Source organism: Tachysurus fulvidraco, chromosome 10 (assembly GCF_022655615.1).
Source record: "Tachysurus fulvidraco isolate hzauxx_2018 chromosome 10, HZAU_PFXX_2.0, whole genome shotgun sequence".
NCBI classification, from domain to species: Eukaryota; Metazoa; Chordata; class Actinopteri; order Siluriformes; family Bagridae; genus Tachysurus; species Tachysurus fulvidraco.
The window spans coordinates 5,868,341-5,878,938 of NC_062527.1; the positions used below are offsets into that span (position 1 = coordinate 5,868,341).

Sequence of the window (10,598 nt, forward strand, 5' to 3'; positions counted from 1 at the left end):
GCCTTGGAGGTATGAATTAGGAAAAAGAGTTAGCGGACCACAAGAAACTCGCACGCACAGGCTAGTGTGCCGAAATAGCTCAGCTGGGAGAGCGTTAGACTGAAGATCTAAAGGTCCCTGGTTCGATCCCGGGTTTCGGCGATTGGTTCCTTTGGATGTCCGGCTACCCCTTCGGGGTAAGAGTTACCGGACCCCAAGAAATTTCACTCAATCTGTGCTAGAGTGGGGTGTGATAAGCTAGCCCTAGGTCTGCAGCTTCAGCAATGTTATGCCATGTTTTTGCAGTGCCTTTGGATCTTGCTGTTCTGAACAAGACCCACTTCTTAAGCCCATTTGTTAAGGTAAGTATGCTGCAGAGCTACATTTTAAAAAACCTAGGATTTTCTTAGCATGGTTGGGCTGCATTTTCGGCATGACGAGGTGGCCGAGAGGTTAAGGCGATGGATTGCTAATCCATTGTGCTCTGCACGCATGGGTTCAAATCCCATCCTCGTCGCTGACCTCCTCTTTACCTCAACACCTTCATTGTTGCTGGCTGTATGCGTTCTGCTTGGTCTGTGATAGAATGCGTTGTGAATATCTAGCCACGTCTGTGGTGCAGGTAGCATGGCCGAGCGGTCTAAGGCGCTGGATTAAGGCTCCAGTCTCTTCGGGGGCGTGGGTTCAAATCCCACTGCTGCCAGCAAACCTTTTCATGGCCCCGTTTAAGCTTCCTACCTGTTCCCTCAATCTGTGCTACAGTGGGGTGTGATAAGCTGGCCCTGAGTCTGCAGCTTTCACAACATTAGGCTATGGAGCGCCACTGAACTTTGCAATGCATTGTGGGGTCTTGGCAAGACAAAGGCTTTACAAAAGCTTGTGGCAGCCATGCCTTGGAGGTATGAAGCTTAGGAAAAAGAGTTACCGGACCATAAGAAACTTTTCATGGCACCGATTAAGCTTCCTACCTGTTCCCTCAATCCGTGCTAGAGTGGGGTGTGATAAAGCTAGCTTTGGGTCTGCAGCTTTCGCAACTTTAGGCAGTATTTCCCTGCTGGTTGGACACAGATGCCTGTTAGTTTGCATGATCTCCACCAACATAAGGCTATGGAGCACCAATGAACTTTGCAATGCACTGTGGCTTTGGATTTTGGTGCTCTGAACAAGACCTTTCTAAAGCCCATTTGGTAAAGTAAGTATGCCGCAGAGCTACGTTTAAAAAAACCCTATGATTTTCGTAGCGTGCATTGTCTGCACGATGAGGTGGTCGAGATTTCAAACAATTCCTAACATAGGTCCTAACAAGTCCTAACACATTTCAAACAATTCCTAAGCTAGGTCCTAACAATTCTGAACGGCAAGAACTAACAGTTCTGAACGGAGCAAAACAGTCATTGGCCAAAGCAGGGGGTTGGGGCGGGACAAAAAAGTCATTGGCCGAAGCAGGGGGTTGCTCTGTACGAGACGGTGTATAAGTGTAATTATATCAATATGACAGGATATAACTACAATCGCACCTTTATATTATTATATCTTAACTGAATTTTTATTTGAAAATTGGCAAACTTTGCACGTTTGTGAAAACAAAAATAAAAAATTTAGTATGTGAATGTCATTTTCTGTATTTGCAACTGAACTACAAGTTTATTGTACTGAGAAAATCATATAGTTATTTACTTTTTTTAAAAAATAAATAAATAAATTGTATGCAATTGTTTTATTGAACAATGGATTTGTTTTGCCAGGCTGATTGCCCGGCAAAAGAGAATTGACTGGACCCACTTCTTAGACCCACTTCTTAAGCCCATTTGTTAAAGTAAGTATGCTGCAGAGCTACATTTTAAAAAACCTAGGATTTTCTTAGCATGGTTGGGCTGCATTTTCGGCATGACGAGGTGGCCGAGAGGTTAAGACGATGGATTGCTAATCCATTGTGCTCTGCACGCATGGGTTCAAATCCCATCCTCGTCGCTGACCGCCTCTTTACCTCAACACCTTCATTGTTGCTGGCTATATGCGTTCTGCTTGGTCTGTGATAGAATGCGTTGTGAATATCTAGCCACGTCTGTTGTGCAGGTAGCATGGCCGAGCGGTCTAAGGCGCTGGATTAAGGCTCCAGTCTCTTCGGGGGCGTGGGTTCAAATCCCACTGCTGCCAGCAAACCTTTTCATGGCCCCGTTTAAGCTTCCTACCTGTTACCTCAATCCGTGTTACAGTGGGGTGTGATAAGCTGGCCCTGAGTCTGCAGCTTTCACAACATAAGGCTATGGAGCGCCACTGAACTTTGCATTGCATTGTGGGGTCTTGGCAAGACAAAGGCTTTACAAAAGCTTGTGGCAGCCATGCCTTGGAGGTATGAAGCTTAGGAAAAAGAGTTACCGGACCATAAGAAACTTTTCATGGCACCGATTAAGCTTCCTACCTGTTCCCTCAATCCGTGCTAGAGTGGGGTGTGATAAAGCTAGCTTTGGGTCTGCAGCTTTCGCAACTTTAGGCAGTATTTCCCTGCTGGTTGGACACAGATGCCTGTTAGTTTGCATGATCTCCACCAACATAAGGCTATGGAGCACCAATGAACTTTGCAATGCACTGTGGCTTTGGATTTTGGTGCTCTGAACAAGACCTTTCTAAAGCCCATTTGGTAAAGTAAGTATGCCGCAGAGCTACGTTTAAAAAAACCCTATGATTTTCGTAGCGTGCATTGTCTGCACGATGAGGTGGTCGAGATTTCAAACAATTCCTAACATAGGTCCTAACAAGTCCTAACACATTTCAAACAATTCCTAAGCTAGGTCCTAACAATTCTGAACGGCAAGAACTAACAGTTCTGAACGGAGCAAAACAGTCATTGGCCAAAGCAGGGGGTTGGGGCGGGACAAAACAGTCATTGGCCGAAGCAGGGGGTTGCTCTGTACGAGACGGTGTATAAGTGTAATTATATCAATATGACAGGATGTAACTACAATCGCACCTTTATATTATTATATCTTAACTGAATTTTTATTTGAAAATTGGCAAACTTTGCATGTTTGTGAAAACAAAAATAAAAAATTTAGTATGTGAATGTCATTTTCTGAATTTGCAACTGAACTACAAGTTTATTGTACTGAGAAAATCATATAGTTATTTACTTTTTTTAAAAAATAAATAAATAAATTGTATGCAATTGTTTTATTGTACAATGGATTTGTTTTGCCAGGCTGATTGCCCGGCAAAAGAGAATTGACTGGGACATTTTGCTGCAAGGTGTGGAGCTTCCCCAGTAGATCAGTGTGGCAAAGCCTTCACTGCCAAACCCTAGAGGGTTCCCAACAGCACATGTGGAACATGCACAAGCTGTTACTGAGTTCCAGGTGGCCTGGATATTCAAATCAGCAGGGTCAACACCCATCAGCACCAGCACCTTCATCGAAGGGATGGTCATTTGCTCCACCTGGTCATCGCCCATCAGCTCCAACATCACAGTCTCTGGGTTATGCCAGTCTATGGGTTTTGCCAGGTCCCCAGCCAACAGCTCCAGTCCTGCAGTCCCAGCAAATCTTTTCAAGGCACTGATTAAGCTTTTTACCTGTTCCCTCAATCCGTGCTACAGTGAGGTGTGATAAGCTAGCCCTGAGTCTGCAGCTTTCACAACATAAGGCTATGGAGCGCCACTGAACTTTGCAATGCATTGTGGGGTCTTGGCAAGACAAAGGCTTTACAAAAGGTTGTGGCAGCCATGCCTTGGAGGTATGAAGCTTAGGAAAAAGAGTTAGCGGACCACAAGAAACTCGCACGCACAGGCTAGTGTGCCGAAATAGCTCAGCTGGGAGAGTGTTAGACTGAAGATCTAAAGGTCCCTGGTTCGATCCCGGGTTTCGGCAATTGGTTCCTTTGGATGTCCGGCTACCCCTTCGGGGTAAGAGTTACCGGACCCCAAGAAATTTCACTCAATCTGTGCTAGAGTGGGGTGTGATAAGCTAGCCCTAGGTCTGCAGCTTCAGCAATGTTATGCCATGTTTTTGCAGTGCCTTTGGATCTTGCTGTTCTGAACAAGACCCACTTCTTAAGCCCATTTGTTAAAGTAAGTATGCTGCAGAGCTACATTTTAAAAAACCTAGGATTTTCTTAGCATGGTTGGGCTGCATTTTCGGCATGACGAGGTGGCCGAGAGGTTAAGGCGATGGATTGCTAATCCATTGTGCTCTGCACGCATGGGTTCAAATCCCATCCTCGTCGCTGACCTCCTCTTTACCTCAACACCTTCATTGTTGCTGGCTGTATGCGTTCTGCTTGGTCTGTGATAGAATGCGTTGTGAATATCTAGCCACGTCTGTGGTGCAGGTAGCATGGCCGAGCGGTCTAAGGCGCTGGATTAAGGCTCCAGTCTCTTCGGGGGCGTGGGTTCAAATCCCACTGCTGCCAGCAAACCTTTTCATGGCCCCGTTTAAGCTTCCTACCTGTTCCCTCAATCCGTGCTACAGTGGGGTGTGATAAGCTGGCCCTGAGTCTGCAGCTTTCACAACATTAGGCTATGGAGCGCCACTGAACTTTGCAATGCATTGTGGGGTCTTGGCAAGACAAAGGCTTTACAAAAGCTTGTGGCAGCCATGCCTTGGAGGTATGAAGCTTAGGAAAAAGAGTTACCGGACCATAAGAAACTTTTCATGGCACCGATTAAGCTTCCTACCTGTTCCCTCAATCCGTGCTAGAGTGGGGTGTGATAAAGCTAGCTTTGGGTCTGCAGCTTTCGCAACTTTAGGCAGTATTTCCCTGCTGGTTGGACACAGATGCCTGTTAGTTTGCATGATCTCCACCAACATAAGGCTATGGAGCACCAATGAACTTTGCAATGCACTGTGGCTTTGGATTTTGGATGCTCTGAACAAGACCTTTCTAAAGCCCATTTGGTAAAGTAAGTATGCCGCAGAGCTACGTTTAAAAAAACCCTATGATTTTCGTAGCGTGCATTGTCTGCACGATGAGGTGGTCGAGATTTCAAACAATTCCTAACATAGGTCCTAACAAGTCCTAACACATTTCAAACAATTCCTAAGCTAGGTCCTAACAATTCTGAACGGCAAGAACTAACAGTTCTGAACGGAGCAAAACAGTCATTGGCCAAAGCAGGGGGTTGGGGCGGGACAAAACAGTCATTGGCCGAAGCAGGGGGTTGCTCTGTACGAGACGGTGTATAAGTGTAATTATATCAATATGACAGGATGTAACTACAATCGCACCTTTATATTATTATATCTTAACTGAATTTTTATTTGAAAATTGGCAAACTTTGCATGTTTGTGAAAACAAAAATAAAAAATTTAGTATGTGAATGTCATTTTCTGAATTTGCAACTGAACTACAAGTTTATTGTACTGAGAAAATCATATAGTTATTTACTTTTTTTAAAAAATAAATAAATAAATTGTATGCAATTGTTTTATTGTACAATGGATTTGTTTTGCCAGGCTGATTGCCCGGCAAAAGAGAATTGACTGGGACATTTTGCTGCAAGGTGTGGAGCTTCCCCAGTAGATCAGTGTGGCAAAGCCTTCACTGCCAAACCCTAGAGGGTTCCCAACAGCACATGTGGAACATGCACAAGCTGTTACTGAGTTCCAGGTGGCCTGGATATTCAAATCAGCAGGGTCAACACCCATCAGCACCAGCACCTTCATCGAAGGGATGGTCATTTGCTCCACCTGGTCATCGCCCATCAGCTCCAACATCACAGTCTCTGGGTTATGCCAGTCTATGGGTTTTGCCAGGTCCCCAGCCAACAGCTCCAGTCCTGCAGTCCCAGCAAATCTTTTCAAGGCACTGATTAAGCTTTTTACCTGTTCCCTCAATCCGTGCTACAGTGAGGTGTGATAAGCTAGCCCTGAGTCTGCAGCTTTCACAACATAAGGCTATGGAGCGCCACTGAACTTTGCAATGCATTGTGGGGTCTTGGCAAGACAAAGGCTTTACAAAAGGTTGTGGCAGCCATGCCTTGGAGGTATGAAGCTTAGGAAAAAGAGTTAGCGGACCACAAGAAACTCGCACGCACAGGCTAGTGTGCCGAAATAGCTCAGCTGGGAGAGCGTTAGACTGAAGATCTAAAGGTCCCTGGTTCGATCCCGGGTTTCGGCAATTGGTTCCTTTGGATGTCCGGCTACCCCTTCGGGGTAAGAGTTACCGGACCCCAAGAAATTTCACTCAATCTGTGCTAGAGTGGGGTGTGATAAGCTAGCCCTAGGTCTGCAGCTTCAGCAATGTTATGCCATGTTTTTGCAGTGCCTTTGGATCTTGCTGTTCTGAACAAGACCCACTTCTTAAGCTCATTTGTTAAGGTAAGTATGCTGCAGAGCTACATTTTAAAAAACCTAGGATTTTCTTAGCATGGTTGGGCTACATTTTCGGCATGACGAGGTGGCCGAGAGGTTAAGGCGATGGATTGCTAATCCATTGTGCTCTGCACGCATGGGTTCAAATCCCATCCTCGTCGCTGACCTCCTCTTTACCTCAACACCTTCATTGTTGCTGGCTGTATGCGTTCTGCTTGGTCTGTGATAGAATGCGTTGTGAATATCTAGCCATGTGAATATCTAATTCCTAAGCTAGGTCCTAACAATTCTGAACGGCAAGAACTAACAGTTCTGAACGGAGCAAAACAGTCATTGGCCAAAGCAGGGGGTTGCTCTGTACGAGACGGTGTATAAGTGTAATTATATCAATATGACAGGATGTAACTACAATCGCACCTTTATATTATTATATCTTAACTGAATTTTTATTTGAAAATTGGCAAACTTTGCACGTTTGTGAAAACAAAAATAAAAAATTTAGTATGTGAATGTCATTTTCATGTGAATGGGACATTTTGCTGCAAGGTGTGGAGCTTCCCCAGTAGATCAGTGTGGCAAAGCCTTCACTGCCAAACCCTAGAGGGTTCCCAACAGCACATGTGGAACATGGACAATATGAGGGAGATGTTTGAAATAATCGGCGTCAAAAAAGATTCCTGGCAAATGCGTTGCGAAATATGTCAACCAGGGGCGGTTCTAGACCTTTTTTAGGGTTGCTTCAGCCCCCTGTCTGTAATCTCAGCCACCCTAAAACTATAAGTTTAATTTTTACTTTCATAAATAAACAATAAAAATTACGTTAAAATGCAGGACATGTCATAGATGGGAAAGAAAATAATTTATCAGTTCAATCAAAGAGCGATTTTTTTTACTTTGCTTTTATTCCATACTTTTACACGTGTGTGTTGTAGTCTTTCAAAAGTGTGTTTTCAGCTGTCTGCTTTATTTGAACAGAAAAGCACAAGTACGCGCAGCGTGCACGCGCAGTCAGAGCTGGAGGCGGTTATCTATAACGTTAATCGGAGGAAAGACGCAAAGACGGCAACCAAAAGCAGTGAAATTTCACTATTCTTATTACCAGAGTTGTCATTCTCACTGATGGCTAAACCCCCCTAAAGATGAAATCCTAGAACCGCCCCTGGTGTCAACCCAAAAAACACGAAGTGCTTAATTTAATTAACATTAATTTTGTCATTTCTAAAACATCACAATAATTTTGAGTTGTTTTCAAGGACAGAGCTGGAATGTCCCTACAGTTTGGGATATGGCCTTAGTGATACACTTGGTATACATTATATTTCCAAAAGTATTGGGTCACCTGACCTTTCCTGCTATATGTGGTTGTTTTCTGAAGTCAAGTCAAGTCAAAGTCCTACTGAGCACCTTTGAGATGAATGTGAACGCTGACTCCACCCTACCTTACCTACATCAGTGCCTGCCTTTCGTAACACTCTTGTGGCTGATGAACACAAATATCCATCAGCACACTCCAAAATTATATATTCATATACATATACATACACACACACACACACACACACACACACACACACATATATATATATATATATATATCTATATATATATATATATATATATATATATATATATATATATATATAAAACATGATGTCCAGTTACCAGCATGACACTAAACAGGTAGTAGTAACAGCGACTTTTTACTTAAGTACATGTCAGAGCCCATACTTCTTTACTTTAACTTGAGTAAAAGAGTGTAGTCACTACTTCTACTTTTACTGTAGTCTTTTGAAAAATTAGTATCTGTACTTCTACTTGAGTAAAGGATGTGTGTACTTTTGCCACCTCTGGTCCTGACTCTGAGGAGTCAGACCGAAGAACAAGGTTGTCATCTGGGTTACTTCAAAACGGTTGCTGAGGCAATCATTTGTTTCAATTTGTTGAATGCTACTTCCTGAACATCAGTCCACTCCAAAAACAGTGTCTTTATGTGTCAGTTGTCTCATCGTGTCGCAGCTGTCTGATAAGTGTGGGCAAAATTTGGACAAATAGTTCACCATACATAATAGTTTCTGGAGTCCCTTCACATCTGATGGTCTGGGCATCTCCACTATGGCTCTCAAATTCTCTGGATCAATCTTTAGTCCTTCAGAAGTCAGTCTGTGACCAATGTATGGCACCTCTACATTTACATTTACAGCATTTGGCAGACGCCCTTTTCCAGAGCAACGTACATAAGTGCTTAAATCTCTCACATTGAATACATTAATGCTGGTTCACTAGGTTACATACTTAAGATACCATGAGTTTAAAACATTTGTTCAAAGTTACAATGAAGTTACAATTTTTTAAATGCAAAAGATAAGGAAAGAAGTGCTAGTTGAAGTGTTTTCTGAATAAGTAGGTCTTCAACCGCCGCTTGAAAATAACCAGTGACTCAGCTGTCCGGATCTCTAGGGGAAGTTCATTCCACCACCTTTCTGTCTCAGCTTGAGTTTGTTGAAGTTTAGTTTGATGTTTCTGTTTCTACAACGGTCCAGCAGCTGTCTTAGTTTTGCGTCATGATCTCTCTCAGCTGCGTCATCATTGTCACCTTCTCCACAGATAAGGATGTCATCTGCTATTATCCGGATTCCTGGGAGCCCCTCCAATGCCTGAGTCAACCTGTGTTGGAACACTTCAGGAGCAGGGCTGATCCCCATGTGTATTCTAATCCATCTATACCTGCCACATGGCGTTGCGAAGGTAGTGAGAGACTTGACTCTTCTGAAAGCCTAATGTGCCAGCACCCGTCCTTCACATCACAAACCAATGGTGAAAGTTTGATTTTGACATTGGTGAAGACATAATTTTTTTGACATTGGTGGGGACATAATTTTTTTGACATTGGTGGGGACATAATTTATTTGACATTGGTGGGGACAACATTCCCCATATTTTGTGCATAAAACTGTTGTTATAAGAATACTTTCTTCCTCACATACCGGTAGCCTGCATAATCCCGTTGCATATTGCTTCATACAATGGAATATAGCTGCAGCCGCCCTCAACACATTAGCAAGAAAGACAAAGCCAATCAAACAGCGATGTGGATTAGAGAGGCAGGACTCAAAAAAGGCAAAGGCCCATCCTTTTAGAGAGTTGAGTTACAGAGGCAGGATTCATTGCAGGGGGTTAATCTGTTAACCGTTTGTGTTCCACTAGTTGCGCTATTTTTTACAGAACCCCGTTGTAAAATATTTTCATCTTATTTAATGATTCCCGGATAAATGTTAAATGAAATAAGTAAAAAAGCACAAGACACAGACGGATATCAGTGGTTATGTATAAATATATATAGGCTTGGTCGAATTATTTCTGGGGACAATTGAGTGTTCCCTGGATATTGGTAGGGACATGTCCCTACCCAAATTGATGCCCTTGTCACAAACGGTAAAGACTCTCGCTTTGGTCAGATCAGGAAGGACACCTTCTATGGTGGGCAAGGGAAAGCGGTTCTTTCAGACAGTTTGTTTTAATGAACCAGTTCAATAATCCAGTTCACCAGATCTTTTATGTCTTGACGTAATGACGTAAATTCCTTTATCCTGCCGCTGCCAGCAGATATTAATCAATTTAACACAGTTCTTTGTAATCATAACTTTAGTTGAATATGTTTCTTACATTTAAGTTTTGCAACTAAAACACAAAGTACAGGCATTGATGTGCAAACGTGGGTGTTTTACGTGTCTTAAAGATATAAAGTTAATAAACTAATCTTCATCAACTTACAAAAATAGCATAATTTTAAAATGTTTCTTTCACTCCATCAGTTGTTTCAAAAACTAATGCAACTGAGTCAAACACTCATACGTTGATAAGAGATTAAATCATAACCATTTCCATTTGTTGCTGTATCAGTTCAGTGATTTACGCATGCGCAGTAACAACAGCTCACCGGTTCTTAGTATGTCGGTCGCGTCCGAAAGAAACAGTTCTCAATTCAGTGTACTGACGATTCGCTTTATCAGTTCAGTGATTCACGCATGCGCAGTACCAACAGCTCGAGCTCACAGTTCTCTTAGCACATGTCTCAGTTCAGTGTACAGGAGTTACATATACTCCGGGATATTAGTTTATTTAGAATCGGAGGGGGTGTCAGGCATGTCCGAAAGTGAGTAACTTTAGTAACTTGTGGATCAGCGCTGACTGAAGACGCGAATTGTTTAGAACGAATCAGTCCGAACGGCCATCACTATTATAAATGACTAACACAAACTACTATTAGCTATTAGCATCGCTAAAGCTTGAACACGATGGTAAACAACCGTTTTT

At 42.9% G+C, this 10,598-nt stretch overlaps 10 non-coding genes across 10 annotated transcripts; all 10 read left to right on the forward strand.

The window, feature by feature from the left end:
- Positions 1–68: 68 nt before the first annotated feature.
- On the forward strand, positions 69–141 carry trnaf-gaa. The gene has a single exon. It is a non-coding gene; the product is annotated as a tRNA-Phe (tRNA).
- A 273-nt stretch (positions 142–414) lies between these two features.
- On the forward strand, positions 415–496 carry trnas-gcu. Its single transcript has one exon. It is a non-coding gene; the product is annotated as a tRNA-Ser (tRNA).
- Positions 497–600: 104 nt separating this feature from the next.
- trnal-aag lies at positions 601–682 on the forward strand. Its single transcript has one exon. It is a non-coding gene; the product is annotated as a tRNA-Leu (tRNA).
- A 1,186-nt stretch (positions 683–1,868) lies between these two features.
- On the forward strand, positions 1,869–1,950 carry trnas-gcu. Its single transcript has one exon. It is a non-coding gene; the product is annotated as a tRNA-Ser (tRNA).
- Positions 1,951–2,054: 104 nt separating this feature from the next.
- Positions 2,055–2,136, forward strand: trnal-aag. The gene has a single exon. It is a non-coding gene; the product is annotated as a tRNA-Leu (tRNA).
- Positions 2,137–3,769: 1,633 nt separating this feature from the next.
- Positions 3,770–3,842, forward strand: trnaf-gaa. Its single transcript has one exon. It is a non-coding gene; the product is annotated as a tRNA-Phe (tRNA).
- Positions 3,843–4,115: 273 nt separating this feature from the next.
- Positions 4,116–4,197, forward strand: trnas-gcu. The gene has a single exon. It is a non-coding gene; the product is annotated as a tRNA-Ser (tRNA).
- A 104-nt stretch (positions 4,198–4,301) lies between these two features.
- trnal-aag lies at positions 4,302–4,383 on the forward strand. Its single transcript has one exon. It is a non-coding gene; the product is annotated as a tRNA-Leu (tRNA).
- Positions 4,384–6,017: 1,634 nt separating this feature from the next.
- On the forward strand, positions 6,018–6,090 carry trnaf-gaa. Its single transcript has one exon. It is a non-coding gene; the product is annotated as a tRNA-Phe (tRNA).
- Positions 6,091–6,363: 273 nt separating this feature from the next.
- Positions 6,364–6,445, forward strand: trnas-gcu. Its single transcript has one exon. It is a non-coding gene; the product is annotated as a tRNA-Ser (tRNA).
- The last annotated feature ends 4,153 nt before the right edge of the window (positions 6,446–10,598 follow it).